We start from the raw sequence: 25934 nt of genomic DNA, 5'->3' as shown, positions 1-25934 counted from the left end.
TGTCTAACCTTTGGTTTAATGTAAAATCTAAGAGGGATTTAAAAATGAAAACTTTTGAAAAGAAAATACAGAATGCATAAGCCTATCCCATTACCTTGAAAAGCATGTTATGTTTAATACAATGTTGGTACACCTATTGATGTATTCTCAACAGTAACTTGCAAAGCATGAACACTGCAGCTTCACATTTTACTTTTCATAGAAAAAAGGTTCTAACATCTGTGAAATGTATTTTATATCCAATTACTTGAGGATATTTAGGGGTATTTAAAACAGTGCATTTGAAGGCGATAAACAAGAAAGGAATTGCCTGTTTAATGGGTCAAAATCCAGCGCTGTAAAGGGGGGTGCACGTACCAGTTATGCAGGTAATGTGGTGACGTAAATGTCACATGGTAGGTGACAAAGGGAGTGGTGATGTCATTGAATGCAGCACGGGTATTAAAGATATTGTTTGTTAAGACACAGGAGCTGGTGCAGCACAAGAAGCAATACGCTGGAAGAGGAAGGAATGTGTGTAACTCGCCTAGAGGTGGCGTAGCTGGTGCAGCGTGTACATGAGGGTGGGGGGTTGGAGTGCCTTATGGGGTATTGTGGCTGGGGGCTTTTGAGCAACATGTGAACATTACAGAGCCATGTTTTGTATGTTCATGTTTTGAAACCATTTTTGTAGACAGCTCATAATAAAGGGATGCAGGCTTTTGTGACAGTGATGTTCCTTTTTTGAATTTCAACAGAAACAGTGCACTGTAATGTTGCAAGAATTAAGTTTCTCAGGAGAACACAGTCCTATGCAAGTCTCTCCATGAGATACTTTGGAGGCCACTGAGCTATTCACCTGGGTGTTCAAGAAGAATTGGCAGGGAAAAAGGAATCAAATACAGGTAACGAAAATATATTCACAGTGTGTGATACATTTTTAGGAGCATGACGGGCAGCAAGGCGTGACAAGGGTGCTGGTGGCTAGATCAACGGGGTAGGGGTTGTCGGGTGTACAACAGGGAACTAATCAGCGGGGAGAGGTTTTGGTGTTCCTAGGGTAGAACTTTTTATAGTGTCCTCGCCGATGTCCGCAATGCACATCATCGGTCAGACTTGATGAGAAGGTCTCACCCCATGCCATCTCAAGATGCCATGTCCAATCAGTACACAGCATGGTATCCACTTGTATATTGAACAGTGAGAACCAATGACCATGAAATGTGTTTTGACCGATCAGCATAATAACATAATTGCGAGGCGGTGTGGGAAGGTTCATGTTTTCACAAGGAGTGTCAATATGATTTTGTTCCAAGAAATGTTTCATCCAATAAGGGTCACCTAATGTAAATATCTCTTATGGGTCTGACGCATCTCTAGCAATCAGCTCCCATGACCTGCCCTAAAAATGTAACTAACAATGATGTTTGATCATTCTTTAATTTGTGTATAAAACGTCCAGCCACAGTGGGAGGCGTTGAGAGCTAATTTCATTCAGTTCATTTCCAATGGGCTGTCTGGACCATGTCTCCCGCGGTTTGGGTTCATTAAATCAGTGTTACTTCTTGCCTGGTGTACGCTCCACTTTTGATTATTTTTCTTCCCTGGGATTATTTTTGGCAAGGTCCCCTTGTACACCCTATGACTAGAATTTGATATGCACTAAATGTTGCATACATTTTAGGACAACTGCTGGCATATTTTCAATAGTAATGTGGAAACAATAAATACTACAGGTACAACATATAATTTTTGCTAAACATTGAGGAAACACATTCTTAGTAATTACACCATTACGAGAGCAATGTAAGGAGTATTTAAATTGCACTACATTTCAAAAACTGCTATGTATTCTTTTTTGTTTCTCCAACGTTTTTGCAGCTTGTTTATATTTTAATTTTGAGCAGTTTTCAATGTAATTTTGTTCTCTGTGTTGTCTCCTTCCCACCTGACCCATTTCCTGGTGTTGCTGGTACTTCTCCTGCCACCTGACCCTCCCCCTAACCTGATTGGCCAGTTCACACTATAGCAACATTGCGAGCCTAGACCCTGTGCCTGCTCTTGACCGTGCCACTTTGGTCCCTGGCCTGGTGAGGACGGTGCCCAAGGTAATTTGCAGCTTGTTATTTTTCTTCATTTTGAGCACTTTTCCTTGTAATTGTGTTCCCTGTGTGCCCCTTACCCACCCAACCCGTTTCCTGGTTGTGCCAGGACTTCTCCTGCCTGTGACCCTCCCCCTCCCCTGATTCACCAATAGCTCCATATTAAACACTGCACCAAGACAGCCACTGCTGTTGCAGCCCCTGTGGCTAAGGGCTCTAAAACAAAGGGAAGTTCCTTCAGAAGCAGCTCCAGATCATGTTGCCAGTTTTTGCCAGTGAAGCCAGAATCCGTCAACAAGCAGCGAAAACAAGGTAAGCATGGTTCAGAAGGGTGCACAACCATTTTCTGCAGCCAATTAAACTGACCAACCAATATTATTTTCTAGTAGCTTGTAGTCTGATGTATAAAGCCCACAGTACACAGTGACATTATCTCACATATAACCAGATTGTGTTAGTCAGCCATATCTTGCATATAGCCAGATTGTGTTAGTCAGCCATATCTTGTTTTTGGGCATATTGGGTCAGTTAGTGATATCGCACACTCAGACAAATTCTTTTAGGTACATCATAATTTGCATGTAGGACCATTATCCACTGTCCTCTGTTGTGCCCCCAGTTAGGTGCTTTCTCCCTCTATCCAGGTGTCCCAAATGTAGCTGTTACTGCATTTACTGATGTGCTCCCATTTTAGGCACTTTCCACCGCTATACAGGTGTCCCATATCTAGGCATTACTGCATTTACTTTTGTGCTCCCATTTTAGGCACGTTCTCCCTCTATCCAGATGTCCCAAATCTATATGTTACTAAATGTACTGTTGTGCCCCCATTTTAGGAACTTTCTCCCTCTGTCCAGATGTCGCAAATCCTGGATGCTACTACACTTACTGCTGTGTTCCCATTTTTGATACTCCTCCATCTATCCAGGGAGCCAGGAACCTTTACTCAAAACAGTTACTCTAACTGATGCATCTAATTTAGCTGCTTATACTAGCCGCTATTGCCTCAAACCTGGACATCTTTGCACACTGATCAAACTGGCTATAATCTTGTCCTCCCATCTACAGAAGTACCTCAATCACAGCCACCCCAGTGCCTCCAACTCACCCACCTCCAGCCACACCCTTACACAACCATGGTGATCAACACACTCTCAATCCTGACACACGCATAACCTAGATTTCTACCCTGCATCCTCTTCCGGTACATCACTACCGCACTTAACCAGAATCATGCACACACACCACCTCTCACCACACACCCAACCCAGATACACATGGAGCTCTCAGACCTTCCAGAACACACCCCATCTGCATTTCATCCTTCACCCTTGCACCCTCATTCCTGAACCCACTACCCCACACACCCAGGACCCCTCAAATATACAGCCCCTCTCACCACACACTACCCCATTGCATACACATGTAGCTCTCAGACATTCCCAATTAGACCCCACCCAACCTACTCCCTTCACACTGGCACCCGTATTTCTGAACCCACATCACACCCCACAAAACTATTCAACTCCGAGCCATCCATTTTAAACCAACACATACCGACCCATCGCCACCACCACCCACCAGACACCCTCGACCTCATGGACCAGAGGAGCTGCATGGCCCACCGTAAGTTGCCCACTGCATACCCCCCAACTACCACTGGTGACCCTCCTCCCACCACCAAACCTTCTTTCCAGCCCTCCCTCACTGAGAATCCGCAGCCTCCCACATTTACTCAGCACCAACACTCCAACTCTCAGACCATTTCGGCACTCTGGCGTGCCTAGATACATCTGAACTCTGCACCATTCTCATCAACCCCAGCCCATACCGTTGCTGCCCCCACCTCACCTCTCCACTACCCCAGCCAGAAGGCTGCCCCCTCCAAAGTGTGTCACTCCCCAGCATGCAACTCTCATACCAGAGGAGCTATCTGGCACTCCAAAAAACATTGCACCACCACCAGCTCAACCCTTGCTCCTACTTTCGGCAACACACCCTGCACCTCTCTCGTCGTGCCCCTGACCCTCATCCTGTCATCTACAAACCCAGGGACAACCACACATTGGCCTCAGCTTATCTCTCACACGAGGTGGGCTTCTCTCAACCCAACTCCCCCTCCGTCCTCCAGCACCCTCAAAACAGACACCCTCCCTCACGCACACTTTCGACCTGTCCCACACCCCCTGCCTGATGCTACCTCCACCTTACTCACCCCAATCACACCTCCATTGGCAAGCATCGCCCACCTACTTACCACCACCTCCATCACACTGACCTCCTCCAAAAGGTCTACTCAGGCCACCCCCTTCCCTTCCCTGAGCTTGGCGCATCTTGACCTTTCCAGAGCCTTCACCTCAACACCCTTTCCTGCTTACCCCCACCCTCTCACACACTCCAACAGCACCCAAACTCACAAAGCTCAGAGGTAGACCGCACCCCGTGCCCTCAACTCTGCATGCCTCACCTGCCCTCCACCTCTCAAACCACCTTGCCTCTCCGACCCCCACTACCTCCCACCTCCCTCCTTGAAGACAGCTTCCCCCTTTTCTCTCCTTCAACCGTCATCCTCTCCCCTTTTCCAAGACCTGTGCACCAATCAGTAAGAACACCTAGCCGGACACCTCTGAATGACCCACCACCTTTCTACACCATGTCTCAACCCTGCAAGCCCTTTTCTACCAACTGAACTGCCCATCCCATGCCACTACTGGGACCTGCATCCACACACCGGCCCTCATTACGACCCTGGCGGAGAGGGGTTTACGCCAGCGTAATGCATGGCATACCTCTCCGCCAGATTAGGACTTTCCGCAGCGCCATGGTGATTTTTCCGCCCGGATTTTCCGGGCGGAAAAATCCATGGCGCTACGGGTCCCCTCGTTAATTACGCCACCGTATTCTACGGTGGCGTAATTAACGCCTTCCCCACTCCCATTATACCCTATGGGGCAAAAATGGGAATGGGGAAGGGTAAATGGGGATTGGGGACTTACCGCCCCGCCAAGGTCGGAATGGGGCGGTAAGTCCACCAACCCCCATGGCGGAGTTGGCAGCTCTGCGCCATGGTCCATGGTGCAAATTGCACCATGGACCTCCGCCAGGGTCGTAATGAGGGCCACCGTCTCTTCCCATCCCCTAACCTCCTGTGACCCTCCATGCACCCTCTACAGCACCGCCCCTGCCCACCTCCACCCATCCTTTTACACTGCCCTGCCCAATCAACCCTCTACCCACCACCAACTCCAACCTACTGGCAACCCTGAGCATCCCAGCCCTGCAAACCCTGGACAGGCAGGAAAACACAATCCCCCTACCTCTAACAAAGTCACCTGCCTCCTCTTCAACACCCGCTATGCAGTCAGGAACAATCACAGCATCTATGATTTTCTAACCTCTGAGAACCCTGATCTTATCTTCATGACGGAAACCATGGTTCTTGATGACCTCAAGCCTATCACTCAAAAAGCATTCCTACCTGACTACTCACTCATCACCCAAAACAGATCTTCTAGAGGAGGTGGATTAGCCATTCTGCACAAACCTCACATCTCTATTACCTCAACTGAAACACAACCCAGTTCAGCTAACTTCAAATGACTCTTAGTCAAACTCCTTCTGTTGCCTACTCTCTCACACAGCTTCCTATATGTCTATAGTCCCCCTGGCTATGCCAGACTGTTCACCAATAGCCTATGTGACTCACTAGCAATCATTCTAGTTAACCACCTGGCACTCACCTTACAGGGAGACTTTAACATCTCTTTCGCTATTGAGCTTGATATCTACGAGCCCCTAGGCAGCTATCTGAGTTTGCCAGTCAAGTCTGCTCTAGACTAAAAATATTACCTGGATTTGGCTGCTAGGGTAAATGACCCAGATATTGAGGAGGGATACAAGTAATACTACATAACTCAGGCAGGGGGTGGGGGGGCAGAGATATGCTGTAAAAATCAGAGAACGCACTGCCCAGGGGATCCTTGTATAAGCTTTCAATCCCTTGGTGCAAGATGTAGTAAGACTGTTTCAAACTTCTTGAGGATCCCTATGAATTATACAAGCTGACAAAGACCCCCCCCCTCTTTCGCTAGTCAAAGGAGACTGTGCCACCCCATTGCCACACCTCTGGGACAGGTGGACAGAGGACCCCCTAAGAGAGTGCCTGCGAGAGGAAAAAAAACAGTGGCTGAAAAAAACCTCTCTCTTTGTTGATATGAGGTTATCCCTTGATGGAGGATGTTAGATGATGAGCAAAAGTCCAAACTTGGTGAGGTGATGATGACAATCAGGTTTCCTTATCCAGTATAGACAGGGCAGGTGAGTAGCAGGCACAGTCTAATCACTGTAGCTGATGATTCTCTCAAACCAGAAGTCAGAATCCAGTTAGCATCCGAAAAGCATGAATTCTTTGGAGGAGTGATTCTGTCCGGAAAAACGACGATCGAGCCATCCAGAGATGATCTGGCAGCAGGCGGCCACAGGATGGTGCAGCGCGGATCTCCGGCAAAAGACAGGAAAACAAGCTAAGGAGGAGTGTCTGAAAAGGAGATTAGGTGGAAAGGAAGAGCGTAAGAGAAAGAGACAAAGCAGGGTAGCACGAGAAGGCCTCAGCCGAAACCGGGCGGAGGAAAAAGGAAAGTGCAGAAACGAGGAGAAGGTAAATAAGCAGAGAGGAAGAATTCTGACAGGAAAAAACAGTAGGAGCGGCACGGAATGAAACCTGTGAAAGGGGAAGCCACTCAAATGAAAAAAAAAAGTGTAAGAAGAGCAAAGCAGCCAAGGCAAGTAGCAAAAAAGCACTAGTGCATAACCCGTAGGCAAAAGCAATGGGTTGCAATGCACAGAGCCGAAGAATGGGTGGGCTATACGTGGAAAAAGAAAGGAAAACAGAAAAGACTAGAATGACACTACAGGAAGTGAGAAAGGAAGGATGGAACAACCTAATGGCGTTGTAATCGCCAGTGCATAGACACCAAGCCGGCATATGCGAGTAGCGCATGACAATTGGACAGTGGATTGTGGCGAGGGGATGCTTGCAACTAATAGCACACTCTATGGAAAAAATTAAAAGAGCTCACCAGGGTACGGTAGACTCTTTTTCAGGACATGCATATGCCCATACAATCCAGGACAAAGGTTTACAAGATGATGAGCTGTTGGTCGGCAGAGCAGTTGATTTGTCTATGCATGTGCAAGCTTTTTGGCCACGAGGTTTGGAATTTACAATTAGCACTAAAAATATTAAAAGAAAAAAAAAGGATTGCTTCTCCAAAAAACATTGGAGCATGGGGGATTTGAAAAGATTTGGAATTTCTGAGAGAAAGTTTACCACCGGTTTCTAGACTACTGGGAATTGAGGGCAACGTCTTTGAAATTAACAATAGAATTTCTTAGATTACGGAAACAACCATGCTGAGGACAGAGGCGAGTGGGACAGATTCCTCTAACCCGGTTCGAGAAATACTGTTGCAAGAGGATCAGCTCTAAATTCTGTTTTGACTTCTTTAGTCAATGTGTTTGAGTTACTGTAATTGCCAATCAGTTTTTGTGGCCCAAGAGTCGGCAATAAATTTTGATTTAATGAATTAATTTTAAAAAAGTGAAGGGTGTAGCCTAAATCAGGACAAGAAACTTCAGAAAGTACAGCAAGTGATGGTGAAATCCTTTGCACAAGTTGAAGAGTTTCTTTTATAAGAAAAGTGGGCAATTGAACTCTAAGCATGTATCGGGAGTGGTAGGGACCCTGTGATGGTAGGGAACTGATCCCGGCTTGAGGAGGACAAGGAGGAACCCTTTGATGACACACCACTCTCTGAGTCTATGTTACTAGAATTCATGAGACTGACGACCATGGCAGAACATTTGGAAAACTTGATGGTGCACCTTAATCCCCGGAATGACATAGGGCCTCATTTCGAGATTGTCAGTAAGTTCACCTAGTTACTGTGATGCCAGTGTCACCATTTCTGGCAACCCGTGGTTCCGGAATTAACAGATGATTACGGGTTGTTTGGCACGTGCATTCAGGCATGACGGAAATGGCGGCATGGGCCTCACAGAAACACTGTGAAAAGTCACCAAAACTGATAACAACGTTGACCTCGGTGCAGGTGCCCCCAGATCCGGCATTGTGATGCCAGACTCAGTGATGCTGGAAACTGCGGTGCCGTAATTACTGTGACCGGAATAGGAAATCAGCCGGCGGCCATTACAAAAACACAATCCACTACAATCTGCAACTCCCAGGTGCGATCCACCCCTGCTGACTGAAGAAATATCAGAAGGAGCATGTCACCTCGCATCTGTGAGACCCGCAATTGTAAGCAGAACTTTTCGGAGGCAGAGGTCAACATGCTTGTGGACACCATTGTCCTGCATGCAAAACCAAGCTGTGCTAGTGGAGTATATGGGAGAGATGGCACAGAAGTTGTCAGCAGTGGGGATAACATCATGCAGTGAGAGATTGCCACAAGCGCTGGAGACCTCTGCCTGAGGGTCTGGAATCTCCTCTCTGCACAGTGGAGACACGGCATGGCCACAGGTGGAGGTAGCTCCTCACCAATACCGATGCCCTGGGAGGAGAAGTGCAGCAGTGTGCTGCACCTGTAGTCAATAGAAGTGGTTGGTACTGCAGAGGCCGGAGACAGAAACCCGAAGAGACTGGTAAGTACACATAGCCCCAATGTAATGGACATCAGCCCCGGCCACCTTGCTCCCACCGCTGTACCAACACATCACTCAAATGGGAATTGCCCCATCCACATCCCCCTCAAAACACCCTGCATGCACACCCCCACACATGAACCAACATCCAGGTTGCATTCATGGACATAAACCATGGCCCCCTAACAATGTCCCATGCCTGAAATTCATGTTGAAAACAAACTGTACCGGCACCTTGTACCGCCATGTGTACTAGCATCTGCCTGCACACAGACACACATGGAACGTTTGAGGAGGACATCCACATGCAAGTATCCAACAACCTCAAATTTATGACACAGCTGTTATTACTCAGTGATTTTAATCTCGGTTTTAATGATCCTTCTAATAAGCATGCCTTAAACATATCAAATAGCATATCTGAACTTGGCCTATCCCAAAAATGTACCAAGCCGACCCACAACACAGGAAGAATCCTAGATTGGGTAGCTGACTACAACTGTACAGCTAACATCACCTCTATTAAACCTCAATTGTGGACAAACCACTACCTTGTATCTTTCACATTATCCACTACTAGACCTCTCCCACTAGCTACGCACAGTGCCCCACCTTGTTTGACAACAAACAAAAAGAATATCACAGCGGACAAAGTGACCCAGGCTATCCTCCCCACCCTCAACTCACTAGCCGACAATCATGACCCGGACACCCTGGTCAATGAGCATAACAAAACCATGTTAATTGCGCTTGTTAAAATTGCCCCACTCAAACTCCAACCTAGTAAACCTAAATCCCACCTTAACATTTGGTTTACCCCCCCAGCTAAGGGACCTATGCCTCCTAAAAAGGAGATGTGAAACCACGTGGAGACTACTACCCTCTGAAGATAACAAATCTAAACTAACCAAAATTTCTGGCCAATACAAAACTGAAATCTGTCTAGCTTAACATAATTCCTTCAATGAACACGTCACTAATGCCAATTCCAGTATGAAAGAGTTATTTACTATTTTAAAAGAACTAGAATCTCCCATCACCACCCTGACATCTGTACCAAAAACAAAACCTGGTGCTCTGATATCCAGCAGGCTCTTTCAAATAAAATCACTACCCTACAGAATAAAATAGTTAATAAAAAAGCCTCACTCAACCAACTACCCCACCTAAATAACTCAGACCTCCCTGCTAGTGAAACACCACATAAAAGCCCTGCTCGATTTCACTTTTCCAAAACCTCTATACTTCAGGTAGAAAAAGGTTATCCTCTCACTAAAGCCCTCCAACTGCCAAGGTGACTTATGCCCAGCACAGATTATAAAAGACACAGCAAGAGATCTTGCCCCTTTTACATCTAAACTAATTAATGCCTCGTTCTCATCCTGCACAATCCCTAATAACCTGAAGCAATCCTGGGTGCTCCCATTTCTAAAGAAGAAAACATTACATCCATTAATCCCCATGAATTACCGCCCCATTACGACAGTTCCCTTCTTGCTTAAGATTCTTGACAAGGTGGCTTACAACCAGATCCAAAATTACCTGGAACTACACAAACTCCTTCGAGCAAGACAATCAGGATTCCGCCCCCAACATGGGATGGAAACCGCTCTTATTGACTTGAAAGCTCAGGATGACGAGTTAAGAGATAAAGGCAAAACAGCTCTCCTTTTACTGTTAGACCTCTCTGCCTCATTTGATCTGGTGGATCATAAGGTCCTATGTGACCACCTGGACTCAGCATCCCATTTCTCTACTGAGGCCATCAGATGGATTAAATCATTCGTTAGCGACAGAACTATGAAGGTCTTCTCCCCGTCAGCAGGGGCAGAGCCCATTCCTATTACATGCGGTGTCCCCCAGGGCTCTTGTGTCTCCCCCACACTATACAATATATTCACCAAGCCCCTGTTTGATGATCTCAACCTTCTGGGTATCACCAACACTAACTATGCAGATGATACTCAGATTCTCATCCCATTTTCCAGGGTCTATGACATGGATTTGGCGTTGATGAATAGAGTGTATATCACCATCCCGGCATGGATGCCACCCACGGTCTATGCCTGAATGATGAAAAGACTGAGCTCATCATCCTGGGCACCCACAACAACCTCAAGAAATTAGGCCAAGACTATTCATCATTTAACATTGATGGGAACCTTATTAAGGTGGCCACGGAGGTGAAGACCCTGGGCTTTTACCTCGACCATGCCCTCTCTTTTAACAAACAAGTGAAATCAATTGCCTCCGCCACAGCCTACACTTGCAAGCTCATCAGGGCCAGCAAAACATTCTTGTCTAATGATAATTGCATGATCTTGGCCAGAGCCTTAATTCTCTCCAGGCTAGATTACTATAATGCCCTCTACATCAGTGCTAATAAGGCCATTGTCCAGAGAATACAAATCCTTCAGAACAATGCTTTAAGAGCCGCACTAGGAGTACCTAGAAGATCACATATTTCAGCGACCAGCCACCATAATAATTGGCTCTCAACCCAAAATCAAATCCTTTAAAAATAGCATCCCTTACTTACAAAGCATTAAATAAAACTGCCCTTAGTTACACCTCAGATAGATTCCAGAAAATATCATCTACTAGACCTACGAGACTTGGCAATGTTAACTGTTTCACTATCGCCAGATACAGGCTTACCAGGGCCGGTGGAAGCAGCTTTCCTTTGAAAGCAGCCAAACTATGCAACTCTCTGCCTCTCCCTCTTAGAGAGGATCTACCTTATCTGACTTGTAGACACAAGTACATCAACTTGCTCAAATCCACGGATTTGTAGACTTGTCTGTTGTAATATTTTCTTTTTAGATGCACGTCTGCTGTATATACGCATTTTGCATGCTTCAACTGTACATATATTTCATGGTGCCTTTATCTTTGCCTGTATTTTGTATTTTGTATCTTGTGACCTAAGCTTTGCATCTGGTTTTTACTGCTGCGCTCTGATACCTTTGGGTCTGGTGCACATTAGAAATAAATAAACAAACACATCCCCCTGCAAAAGCATACTGCATGTGTGCCTGGCGTGGTGCCACTGGCACCAGCACACAGCAATGATGGCCCCCATCTACACCCACACATGACCAACCTTGCACGCAATGGAAATGACATGTGTCCCCCATGTCCCAGCCAGCCCGGTCCCAGATCCCAAATGCACATACTGGCCCTGCAACTGGGTCAGCCATCAAGCCCATGATTGCCCCATCCATACCCTCCTCCGCCACCCCAATACCCCACAGCCTGACTGGCCACCCCCAAACACTGTACCCAGAAAGTGCCAGGACACCATGCCAGTAGCCCGAGTACAGCAGTCTAACATCCCACATCCTGCAGATGAGTACGCACAGAATAAGCATGCATGCATCATAAACATGTACCAAGCCATGTCCCAAATACAGCACAGCTACAACCAACATAATGCATGTATCAGTGCTTCTTGAATTATCATTGGTCCCTAATATCATGCATTTCTGACTCCCTTCGGCACACCATCTGACAGTGACGTAGGCCAACCAAGCACCTCAATGGACACCAGATGCTGCCATCGCAATACAGCACGACCACCACCACCACCACCCAAGACACTACCACGACCACTGACAAAACTGCCCCACCCATCCAGGCAGCTCAACATGCTGTGGTCACCACTGTTGCACCCGTCCAGGCAGCTCAACCTGCTGTGGTCAGCACTGCTGCACCCATACAGGCAGCTCAACCTGTTGTTGTCACCACTGCTGCACCCATCCAGGCAGCTCAACCTGCTGTGGTCACCACTGCTGCACACATCTAGGCAGCTCAACCTGCTATGGTCAACACTACTGCACCCATCCAGGCAACACTACCTGCAGTGATGCTATTGCCCACAAGCCAAGTAGCAGGAGGAAGGATACTACCCCATCACAGCAGCCATATGCACAAGGGCAGGATTCCAGCGCATACACTGCACGTGCCCTTGGATGTGTCATAACTGCCATTGTAGAGGAGGGTCCGCAAGGGGAACAGCATAATTTCCTCCATTGCTGAGACCATGGCAATGTCCCTTCGGGTGGATGGGCCAGTGAGCAGACACACACACCATACACGAGCTCCATGCCCGCAAGTTCAGTCCATAGCAGCACAAGGCATAGGTTGATACACCTGTCAGCCACGCCACACAGCGCATGCCTGGTGGCAAGGAGGCACGTAAATGGGCCAACAACAAACATGTGCCCTGTATGTGTCTTTGCCAGGGACTACATGGACAATATGACACAAGTTGGGGGGAGCACTGAGGAGGAATAATTGTGGAGGGGGAGGGATAGCTTGGGAGGGGGATTGATGAGGGACAGTTGGGGAGGGTGGTGTTGGTCCATCTGTTATAGCATTTTATTCATTACATTACTCTTGGTGTTGAATAGAAATCATGACTGGATAGTAATTCTTAGTGTGAGTGGGTGTTTTATTGCCTGTACAGTGCAGATTTGCTGGCCTAGGTCATTTGCTTATGTGATGTGCTTAGAAATAGTGGTTAATCAGTGCATCGTGTGCATAATGGCCATCCATGGCATCCCTGTGATGTGGCAATGGCAGTTCGTCCTCACAGTCATTTTCATCATCCACCTCTGCTGGGTGCATGTCCATGTCTGGGGGAAGTAGTATGTTGCACCTGATACACATGTTGTGCAACATGGCACAGCCCAGTACTATCTTGCCCACCTTCACAGGGCTGTACATGAGTGCACTCCCTTGATCTGCTCAGGCAGCGGAACCTGGTGCTGATTCTGTGGTTGCCTGATGGGGGTCATCACCCATGGCTTCAAGGGGAAACCTGCATCACCTGCATGGCAGGGACAGAAAGGGACAGAATCATTGCCAGTGTCATGTTAGTAAAGTCTGTATGTTGGTCTTTGTCACCTGGGATTGTCACAAGACGTAGCAAATGTCACAGATGATCCTAGTATCCTGTGCATTGTCGCATTGTCAATGGTAAATGCAGTTTCTAATTTGGATGGATGGTTAGACGTTGATTCTGTGATATGCCTGCTTTCTGTCTGCATACACACAAGTAAATGGAATGAAATGGTGGAACTGGTAATTTTGCCAGTCTGGATCCAAGTGTGCCGGTGGGCTTACCAGGAGCAGACCCGGTGGGCAGATTTGTCACAGAAGCCCCAGCAATGTTGTTGGCAGTGACAGTGATTCCGAGTCCACATTCGCATGGAATCCGATGTGACTCCACAGGAATGGTGACTTACATTTACTAGCACATGCCTTGCCAGACCGCCGGGACTTGTACTGTCCTGGTGGCAATGGGAAGCCAGGTGCCAGATACAGTATTATGTGTTTGGTGTCACACCGCCAGTATCACCGGCAGGTTACCACCAACCTTGTGATGAGGCCCTTATTTGTGTTCCCCATGATATCACTCATTCATTGCTGGCCAATCTAATCGCACATTTCAAACCCGGTGGGTGTAATGCTAGCATTGATATAACATTCTAGTACTTAGAACTGTTGACATTTTTCTTCGGCCAGCGCAGTGTCAGGAGCTATCGTTTTTTAACATGAACAATTTCACTTGCATTTATTTAGGAAATGGCTACATGCTTGCACTCATACTTGCATTGTTTATTTCTTGAAATGCAGCATGTGAGTTGTGGAAAAACATCTATGATTCATGCAAACTGATTAATGTGGATGTATACATAGAAAGGTGCGAATCATGATTTTCGTTTCATTGTGAAGGAGATGGCAGGATAATGATTGGAATGCAGGCAATAGCCTTGGTCCCTATGCAAGGTGGATGGGTGGTTTGCTATCCCTTTTCTATTGCCAATTCACACCCACCTTGCCCTATACCCCTATGACTATGCAACTTTCTACTTTGCATATTTCTTGTGCCAATTCGGGTTCCGTTTGCATGTCATGCATTGTTCCTCTCACCCAATCCGTTGGTACGTGCCACTATTTTGTTTGCATTCATGTCACATGCATATGGGTATACAAACTTTTGATGGGCAAGTGAACTAGTTTTGGGGAGTTGGGTTGCCTTGGTATGACTGCAGGCGGTGGGGTTTCTGCTCAGTGTGTTTTTTCAGCGGTATGTGGCATTGGTGTGATGCATTCTGGTACCTGTAGTGCATTTGATGTGCCTGTCCAGCTTTGCAGTTACAATGCTTGGGTGTGCTCTGTCTGGCCAGTTCACACATGCAAGTCATGCCCTCTAACTCATGCATGCAATTTGTGTGCATGTCATTGCATGTCATTGGATCATGAACATGCACTGGTGACAGTTATCCACCCCCATCCCCAATTCCACAATGCACATGCATTGGTAACTCCACTCACCCAACAGCCAGGTCCGCTTTTGTGTATTATCGTCCCCCTAATTCCAGAGTGCACATGCATTGGTAATTCAACTCACCCAACAGCTAGGTCTGCTCTGGTGTATTATCCCCCAATTCCACAGTGTACATGCATAGGTAATTCAACTCACCCAACCACTAGGTCCGCTCTGGTGTATTATCCCACAACCCAATTCCACAGTGCACATGCATTAGTTATTCAACTCACCCAACAGCCAGGTCCGCTCTGGTATATTACCCCCCCCCCCAATTCGACAGTGAACATGCATTGGTAATTCAACTCACCCAACAGCCAGGTCTGCTCTCCGCTGTGACAAGCTATGTACCCAGGCAGCGTGGATTTCCTCAGCCCCATAGAATCTTGTGTCAATCCCAGGAATCTTGCACAACAATGGGTGATGAGGTGGTGTGCATCACACACCATCTTCACATTGAAGGAATGGTAGAGTTACCTGTTAGTGTAGACTGCCTCAATGGCATGTCTGGCAACCAGCTCCACATGTGTGCAGTCCAACACACCAATCATGGTGGGCATGCCTGTGAGGGCATGGAATGCAACTTTGGTGGCATTAACCTGGTGAAGTGTTCAGGGTTGGGCAATGTGGTCGGACACGTGCCGCAGGAGGGCATCCGGGACCTTAAAAAGGACCTTTGAAAAACAGGGTTGGGATAGCCAGTGCACCTCACCCACAGTGTGTTGATAGGTTCTGGTTGCAGGAAATGTTGCACAGACACTACCTTGAGCAAGGGGGGAGGGGAAGTACAGATGTGGATGAGGCTGACAAGGTCGTTGTGGATCAGGTTGACTATGCAGGGCATGGTGTCCCTGTCTAGCCAGTAGACGGTGTGGATCTGTGTTTGGATGAGGTTGAAGGGCGTGGCCCTTATGCAGGGTATGGATGGCTGCCTGTGGGGTGCTACCTGCTGCCCATTGTTATTATGCATGGTATGATGATCATCCTTCTCCTCCTGTGCCCCTGCTGCCTCCTCTGCCTCTCTGCCTCTTCCAGTTTTATCCCTGCATGCAGGGCCTCCAGCTCCATTACTGCTACTGCAGCTGCCAGCATGGTTGTGTTGGAAAAGGTGTGGGTTATGGGAGTGTTACTTTTGTGCATTCACAGTGCCCATGGTGTGCAGCTGGGCTGAATTTTGCCACCTGTGGACTTTTCCTGCACACCTGACAATGCTTAACAACTGGTGTGCGATGCCGGTGAATCCGGTGCAGTAGTCACGGTGCCACCGCCACTTTTATGCCAGTGTTTCCATTAAGTCAGTACTCAGAATTTGCCCATACTACTGCGGGGCCAGTGTTTGTAGGCACAGCCTACTGGTAATTCTGCAGATTCCGTTCACGGTGCTGCCAGATAAGGTGGGTAGCATGTCATGTAGTTGGATGAGACACTGAATAACTCTGTACTCCAAACAAACATATCACTCAAGAAGATGGCAACATCATTGTTGCTGTTTTATTATCAATTGTTTAAAACAGGGAGTTACAACTGATATCTACGGATGTCGCACAGAATTATCTGGAGGCATTTCATAAAAAAATCACTGTTATATAATAAAAACTCATCATACGAGACGTCACACTACGTGGCAAAAACGAAAAGCCTATGAGGGATTGTGGTTGGTTCAAGGGGAACAAGTATACGTTCTACAAGTGATCATGTTGTGGTTGGGTCTCTACAGTCAGGTGGACAACTCATGCCCACCCCTAGTGCAAGTCATCTTCAACAGTTATTAGAGACAAAAACAAAATCTCTTCAACTCTTCTCCATCCTCCGAGAAATGGAATCCCCCCTACATCCAGCAGACACTATTCCTAAGGACAAAATATGGTGCACCAATATACAAAACGCCCTATCCAATAAAATTACCACCCTCCAACATTAAATAACAAAAAAAGTGCTCCTTGACCCGCTCTGATAAAAAATCACTACTGCCTATCAAGCCTAATACTATCCCTCCTTTCAGTTTCAAAACTGTCTCCATCACTGACACTGAAAAAGTCATTCTCTCCCTGAAACTGTCCAACTGCAAAGGGCGACAGCTGCCCTGCGCAAAGATGCAGCCAGGGACCTAGCCCCTTTCATATTGAAACTTATAAATTCATCGTTTAAATCCAACACTGTACCTACCAACCTGAAAGAATCCTGGGTCCTCCCCCTACTCAAAAAACAAACCCTTGATCCATCCATCCCAACCAATTACAGACCCGTCACTACTGTACCATTCCTTCTCAAAATCATTGACAGAGTGGTCTACTTACAAATCCAGGACTACCTGGAAGCCAACCACCTGCTAGGTTCTCGGCAATCAGGTTTCCGTCCCCTCCACGGTACTGAAACAGCCCTGCTAGACCTCAAGACCAAAACTGAGGAGCTGAAGGATAACGGAAAAATGGAATTGCGACTTCTACTGGACCTGTCTGCAGCCTTCGATCTGGTGGATCACGCAGTTTATGCAACCACCACAAGTATGGTCTAAACTTCTTCAAAGACCACACAATTGCAAAACACTCAAGTTCTATGGTTGCCCACCGTGATTCAGGGTCCTTCAGTTTCCTACTGATGAAGCAGATTGTGTGTTCCCTGCCTTTCTCATCCAGTTGACTCAGAACTGCACCTATACCTGTATTGGAAGCATCTCTTTGATCGATAAAGTATTGGTTGGACTGAGGAGCTCTTAAGACTGGAGCTTGACAAAGGGATTTTTTAAGTGCTTGAAATGCTTCGGTACATTCCTGATTCCACCTGACCTTCTTGGGAAATTTGGGTGAGGTGATCACATTCAAGGGAGAAGCTATGGTCCCATCATTCTCAATGAAGTTCCAATAGTAACCTGTGAGACCTAAAAAGGCTCTTACTTGGGTTTAAGTAGTAGGGGTGGCCCAGTCTTGAACAGCTTGTATCTTGCTAGGCAATGGCCTTATTTTTCCTCCTCCAAACTCATGTCCATGGTAGACCATTTTACTCTGACCAATGTGACATTTACTTGCCTTTGTGGTTAGATTGGCCTGTGAATGACCAATGTATACCAGAAATGTATCTATTTGTTTGTTTCTTGTATTTATTTCAGCGCACAAAACCCTGAGTCATCTAGGCGCTAGTTACAGAAAGTCTATGGATCGGTAAACTGCAATAATATACATAAAGTAGCAGATATATTTGTAGAGTATACACCGACTGGCAAAGCCTGCCCTCAAATGCAAGGGTCTATTTCAGGTAGAATATGAGACAAAAGTTGATATGATTGCACAGAAAGCCTTAACTCATGGTGCGGGGAGTAGCAGCAAATATTCAGTGTGTGGATAGGTAAAATGCAACATTAAAATGCCTCACCTCATGGTGCCGGGAATAGCAACAAATATGCAGGGTCAAGATAGGTAAAACGCAACATCGAAATGCCTCACCTCATGGTGCGGGGAGTAACAACAAGTATGCAGGGTCAAAATAGGTAAACTGCAACATTGAAATGCTTCACCTCACGGTACGGGGTGTAACATCAAGTATGCAAGGTCAAGGTAGGTAAAATGCAACACTGAAATGCCCCACCTAATGGAGTGGGGATCACTCATGATACTTAAAGGTTGGCTGGAGTCATACAAAGCACAAACCTGAGATTGTAGTAGGTAAGAGTCATATTAGCTATCAGCGGGTTTAGTCCGGCATGATATAGCCATCGCAGGTTAAGTAGAGAGCACGGGGCTGCTGGACTGATGCCTCACGTTGTAGACAAGATAGGTGAGCAGCATGTGCAGTGGGGTCCATCAGGTAAGCAAAGTGTTATATCAGCTGCAGCATGAGGCTGTACTAGATAGGGGCGCGATCTGATGCCGGGACATACTGTTGATGGAGCCAGCTTGTGAAAATGCTCGTAGCCAATGCATATATTGGGAACTGCCGGCAGGGCTTAATTTGCAGCATAGAATTATGGTACCACCAAGTGGGAAGGTTCAATCATGTGTGGCATCGGCTGGCGGAGACCAGCATAGAAATAGATAAGAATCCTTTGAAACTTGCCTTCACAAGTGGCCGGCTGCAACATCCGACTTGTGGTGGATGCCGATTATGAAGTGTTAGTTGTCCAATCAGGGTTCCCGTGGTCAGGGGTAGGCTTGGAGCCTGCTAGTCACATCAGGGCAGCAGCGGCCATTTTACAAAGGTCCAGGGGTGCAATGATGGTAAATAGATGCAGCTGGACTCGGGCAGAGCTTCGTGTGCCAGTCCCTGCATGGTGAATGGGACCGGCAGAGACATTGATAAGAAGCCTTTGCAACTTGCCTTTGCAAGTGGCAAATGAACAGTGTAAACACACTACAGTAGCTGTAGTATGGATTGTGTTTGGGCACATCACATATTGCTGCATCAGTGAATATGTGGCAGCTGGACTGAGTTTTTCTGGGCCATATTCTATCAGAAGCAGAGTAACCTTGAAGTGGGAAGTGGGAATAAGTGAGTCTATCAATAACAAAGAAGCTGTCTACCACTGAGAGCTCTACAACACTTCACATGTAATCACATGAATAATACATTGTATACAATCACATTCACATTACATGCAGTTGTATCAAACTTGTTAATGAAACATTAAAAGTCATGTTTACCTGTCGATCGACACCTAGTCCCTCTTTACTATGAAAAACTGCAGATAGAAGAGAAGAGTCACAGTTTAATTTGGTAGATATTTTATCATAGACTTAAATATGGGGCAACATTGTTGGGGTCTGGAAATGCATGGGAGCAATGATACAGAATGGGAAATTGTCAGAGGGTTCCAATTACGCATATATGCCTTGCAGAGAGTATGGCACGATCAGGGTTTGTGACGAGTAATGGCAGATGTATGTGAAAAGGCCAGTAATTGGACCTTATCAAGAGGGTATGTGATCTCCTCTTAGCTAGGATTGGGAGGCCTTCCAGGGAGAAATCCAAAGCCAATCGTACCCCTGAGGAGGACAGTGGCAACTAAGAGGGCCCCTATTCCTGCCCCCACCCCTTGTGCTAGCATGTTTTTTATAATGCAGTCCACCATTATTTCCAGAGATTTCCAGTCTTTTTCAGTTAATTTCTGACCTCAGGTATAAGTGTCAGAAGTAGAAAAGAAATCAGACATGCAGCCTGATTGCCATGGAGATCAGCTGTGAAGAGACAAAGGGTGGCCGGAGAGAAGAAAATCCAAAATGGTAATACTGAAACACACCAGAGAATGCAGCATGATACAATGAAGACAGCGAGATGCTCTATCGCTCTGTGGCAGACCAATGGACATTGCACTGCTGCTGAACACCGCAGTCAAGCACACACAGTAACGCAGATGCCACTTCCCCCACCAGGGAGCCAAAAGAGAGAAGGACTCATCCTTCCCGATACACCTATGGAGAAGGGCCCCGGAACACAAACATGGCCACTTGCCATCTCTGGTACACCACAAGCCTGTACACAAGAAGTGAGCAGGGCTTAGCCGGCTACTTATGCTTTCACACATTACACACACACCTGGGGGGATTGAGGGAGGGGGGGGCTAAAATTGAATTGGGTAGAGAAAAGGACGCAATCCTGGGCAAGAAAGGGGAATACAAACAGGAAGTGTGAGTTTATCAGGTGTTGTCAGAGGTGGAGCTGGAAGATAACAAAGAGAGCTGCAAGGAAGTAGCAGCAGTGCGAGTGTGCATGTTTGTATTGTAAGCATGACAAAACACAGAAATACACTTGCACACCAGATTGTCAGTAAAATTGAACAAGAATTACTTTTTGACTCATATTCGATGGAATACTTAAACAAAATATTGAGGTGCAGGGGAGAAAAACTCAGCCTTGGTATCTGGCTGGAATATACTAGAGAACAAAGAAATCCAAATTTTGGAAAGCTACGTCCCCTGCACACTTTCCATGAGGCAGTAAGTCTAAAAGATATAATGGCAGGTCTGTCTGGTTTAGGAAAGACTTTTTTAAAAACTCATTCAGTGTTTCAACTTTAAAGTGACAGTGTTCTGTAATCCAATACACTCAAAAAATGACATACAATAATTCAGTTAGTTTAGGGGAAAAGATGTCTTCTCCTTTTTATTATTTTCAGGTTGGCCCAACGGGTTTCGAGATTCATATTCTCTTCATCAGAGGCATATATTTTCAAAAATTCTTTCACATTGATCTACAAGAAATTAATCAGACATTTATTGATGTTTTGAAGGTCAGAAAAGAATCAAATAACAAAGTTAAATCACTTTTTTATAACCAAAGATCAAAAAGAATTTATATAGAAGGGCATCCTGTTGCAAGTTCCTCTATGAACCCAACTTTGCTAGGGTACAATTGTTAAAAAAGGGTAACTTAATGCATGTTGTACATTGGTAACTTGTTATTATGTCACACTGCATGATGTATGACCAAGAATGAAAGCTTTAGAGATTTCAATGGATGTAATGTCTTGAGACACAACAATGCCTACATTTGAAATAAGGAAAAGAAGGGGAGAAGAAGAACTCACCCTTCTTCCAGTTCGATAGTGGAATGGGATTCAAAGTGAGGGCAGCGGTTTCTGGTAGTGGTGTGGGTATGTAGCTCCGTTCTCCTATGGAAGAATAAGAGCATAAGTACCTGTAACGTGTGTAGGCTAAGAGGTAGCCCTATAGTGTAAAGGGAAACTTACTTGCAAAGAAATAACAGAAGATACAACAGTCCACGGCAGGGATGCGGTCAGGAAGCACTGCTCTCCGACCGCATCCGCCGCATTTATCTTGACATATTCCCACATTACGCTGCTCGCACATGCGCGGGTGACGTCATGGTTTTTTGTGACGCCGCTCGCGCATGCGCGGGTCACGTCACAGCTCCATCTTTCAGCATAAATAAACAAGCCGCGGCGGATGCGGACACTATTGGGCTACCTCTTAGCCTACACACGTTAATGTGGGTTTAAAGCAAGGACGTGTGTTGGTACCCCTCTTATACAATATGTATACATCAGACTCTGATATGTATTTGTCTGAAGTGAGAAATGTTCCCCCCAGGATGGGTAATGATCCAATTCTGTGGCTTATGTGCACGGATGATACAATACTGATGGATCACATGCCTATTGGACTTCAGCGTAGTCTTGATGGACTGACTCACTATGCTAGGGAGAATAATCTTCTAATGAACTCCTCAAAAACAAAAATCATGATGTTTGGGAAAAGAGGAAAAACAGCCAGACTAATTTAGCTGGAAGCTCAATGGCATAACTTGAAGTTAATGATCACTATATTTATTTGGGGATCCCAACTAATGATGCACCAAATGTCTCATATTATGAGTATTATGTTATTCGCTGTATTTTAAAGAAATTGCACCTATTAAAATGGTACATTACTAGTGTGGGTGCAAACAATATAGAAGGTGCTATAAAACTATACCAAAGTAGTATTGTCTTTTGTATGGAATGGAATTGTTCTCGGCCAGATGCACAATTTTTTGGGATAACCTGGAAGGGAAAATTCTTAACTCTATTCTAAATGTACCTAAGGGGACCCCCGATAGAGGAAATACAATGTGAGATGGGCCTCTCAGCTCTCTTTAAGCGCAATGGTTGTTGAAGCATTTTAAGTTGTACTGCTCTCTTGTGATAGAACAAAAGAAGACAATACGTTAATGGGGCTAGTTTCCAAAAGACTACAAGTAGAGCCACTGCATTCCTTTCTGAGTTGTTGACACAAGGAGGCATGGGAACATTGTGATAACTTACATTTTCCCTTAGAGGAGATATCATAAATACCCGACTATGGAAGACAGTTAAAGAAGAAGACCTGGGCATGGGACAGGGCTGAGTGGATGCAAAAACTGTCTAACAAACAACGTTACACAGAATATACTCACCGGGGATTTGTGGTGGATAGGCCAGCATCATACCTGTTGAAACTGTGTAATAAGAAAAGGAGGAAATAAATCACCTAACTTTGTTTGAATATCCTACCCACATAGGAATGTACAGGGAGTTGGATAGGTGTCCCATATGAAGACCATAGGTGCATATTATGCCACAATGCTATTGAATCTGCTCGACATATAATGACACAATGCCCCAAACTACAGTATGTAAGGATATTTGGCGTGTTACAGTACACAGTACAGCAATACTGCACAAGTAGCACAATTTTTTTTTTGCAGCACCACCACCACAAGGGTGCGGTGCATTGCTATATGGGTTAGCAGATTAACAAGGAAAGACAGACTATTCAGTAAAAAACGATTTTAACATATAAGATGCAAAGCTATTTTTACAGTTAAAAGCACACGTGTTCATTTAAAAATGCACACTATTTTTCACCTGAAATGCCTATATTGCTAGAGACACATTTGAAAATTAACAGCTAACCTATTAACCATTAACCTGACTAATAAAACCTTATTTTAATATAACCCACTAATAAAATGTGTTCTCTACTGCAGAATTAGGCATACTCTGAAAACCATTTGAATGAGTGTGCAGATTTTTTTTTCTTCTCTTCTCTGCCTGATTATCCGTGTTGTTGTGCACAGTAACGGCAGGAAGGAGGAAGTCAGATTTGCAACAATTGCAAATGTATAAGCGAAGCTATTGTTGAAGAGTAGGAGGATGAGAGATGATGGATTTCATTGGGACACGTCATAAAGAGGGCTGAGAGGAAAGTTTTAGTGGGCAGTAGCAAGGAAAAAGACAGGGAGACATCTTTCTGCACTACTGGGGAGAAGACCTGGCTGTGGGGTCCTGACTGAATGCAAATTCCGGTGTCCTGCTGCAGTCGACATTGGGGAGAGCAGAAAGAAAAACCTGTCCACTGGCTGAGGCAGTCCTATCTGAAAAAGCTGAGAATTCCAGGCAATGACCCCGGCTTGAGAAGGCAAGCGTTCCTTTTTGCTGGAGTTAATCCAAGAGAGCCACATTCACAGAGAGAAGCCTCTGAACAGATAAGGTAATTACCTAACTGGGGGAGCTGTGTGTGTGCACGGAAATATGCAGTCAGTGTAGAAAAATGAAAGTCCCGTGCGTGTCTTAATCAAGTGCTAATGTTGCAATTTAAGTTCTGTTCTCCGCCACTATAATTGCAGTGTGTCATAGAAAATGCTTTGATTGTTCCATTTTATTGCTGTAAAGAATGAGATCATGTCTAAATGCAACTTTTATAATACAGAAAATATTTGAAAACAGACGGGTGGTTTATTTTCTATTTACCATTACAATGCCAATGATGTGGGGAGATTTTTAAACAGTGCAATGGTCATTTTAAGACAGATGTGTGTATGTCAGAATCAGTATGAATAATTGTGAGTAACTGTAGCATAACTTGTTGGAGGTACATGAGCCAACGGGAAGAGAGACTCTCTGAACATAGCTCCCTACCGTATATAAGGTAGTGGAAATTACCACAAGACTACCACATATAGCTCTCTGTCGTAAATAAGTCAGTGAGTTTGCCCATGGTGGCGCACCAACACTATCACTGGAAATTGTGGTATCCCTAGAATGCAGGTCTGAGGTCTCTCTAGTGATCACACGAAAAATCTAAGCGAAGATAAGGGATTCTGGACATTGGGGCCACAAATAAAACAATGGAATTATGCTCACCAAAATACCACCAACCACGTATACCAAATAAGCAGGTCTGGGTGCTGAAATAATGCATGTCCATTGTATTATTGTTGCACATGGCCAAATCTGAATACAAAGAGAGATTATTGCTAAATTATTTTTCGGCGGTAATAAAATACCGTCAGGCCCCAAATCTCCACAAAATACCCTACATATTTATGGTGCGTTGCAGGCCGGGAAAGTGATCACAGAGTACCTACTGGGCGTGGCAAGTGTGTCTCACACTGCCATTTGCATATTAAAGGGAACCCATTTTATAATAGCAGTGTGCCACTAAAAACGAATTTCAGAATGTCACAAAGGGAAACCACATTCTCAGATCTAGTGCAATATTTAGAGGCAAAGTTATTTGCACATGGGAATTGGTCTTCGAATAGCACGTTAGACTGGAGTAACCGCATTCAGGGTGAGGTGCAGAAAGAAAAACTAGACAATATTTTTGCAGAAGGCAGCATAATTCAGGTCTGCCTTACAAGATTATTGAATGCAGCCGATAAAAGTGCAGAGAAAGACTGTTTAATACGGCTATGCGGCAAAATATGGTTTATTTTAAACAAGTCCCTGCGAATGCAAGAGAATGATACTCAGCTAATTAACAGGTTAAAGACTGAATTAGATGGGGCAAGTAAAAATCAGGAAATGTTGAGAGCAGAATTGGATGTATGCCAAAAAGACATGCAATTAAAATGCAGAGACTTTGATACTCAGTTATCCAAAAGCAAGAAACAATTTGAAGATAGTGAGCAAGAATTGACACACTTAAAAGCCTTAGTGGATCACATTAGGCAGGATAAAGATGAGGTTGCTTCAGAAATGCAGATTTTACAAAAAGAACATTGCGAAAAAGAAGGTGATCTCCAGAGTGCAGAACAAGAAATGATTAAAATGATCCAAGAAAGAGACAAGAGAAATAAAGAGTTCAATGAATGCCAAATGCAAATGTGCGATATGCAGGAGGCGATTAATAAAATGAGTGATGAAAATAATTATTTGCATGATGAAGCCAACAGACTCCTTAAAAAGTGTAAGGACTTAGAACAGCAAATGTGCATTCCCAGGTCCCAGGAGAGGCGGCAGGGTACCACATTCAATGGAGTGGAGGTGAATTCTAGCTCTGCCCAAAGAGCTAGTGCCCCAGTGACAGGGCCGGTGACTGAACTTGGTTGCAGCGCCCTTGGGGGATTTGATACTCCCATTGGGGGCAGCCACCAATCTCATA

Source organism: Ambystoma mexicanum, chromosome 7p (genome assembly GCF_040938575.1).
Source record: "Ambystoma mexicanum isolate Mex_15411 chromosome 7p, UKY_AmexF1_1, whole genome shotgun sequence".
Classification (NCBI taxonomy): Eukaryota; Metazoa; Chordata; class Amphibia; order Caudata; family Ambystomatidae; genus Ambystoma; species Ambystoma mexicanum.
This window is presented reverse-complemented; position numbering follows the sequence as displayed.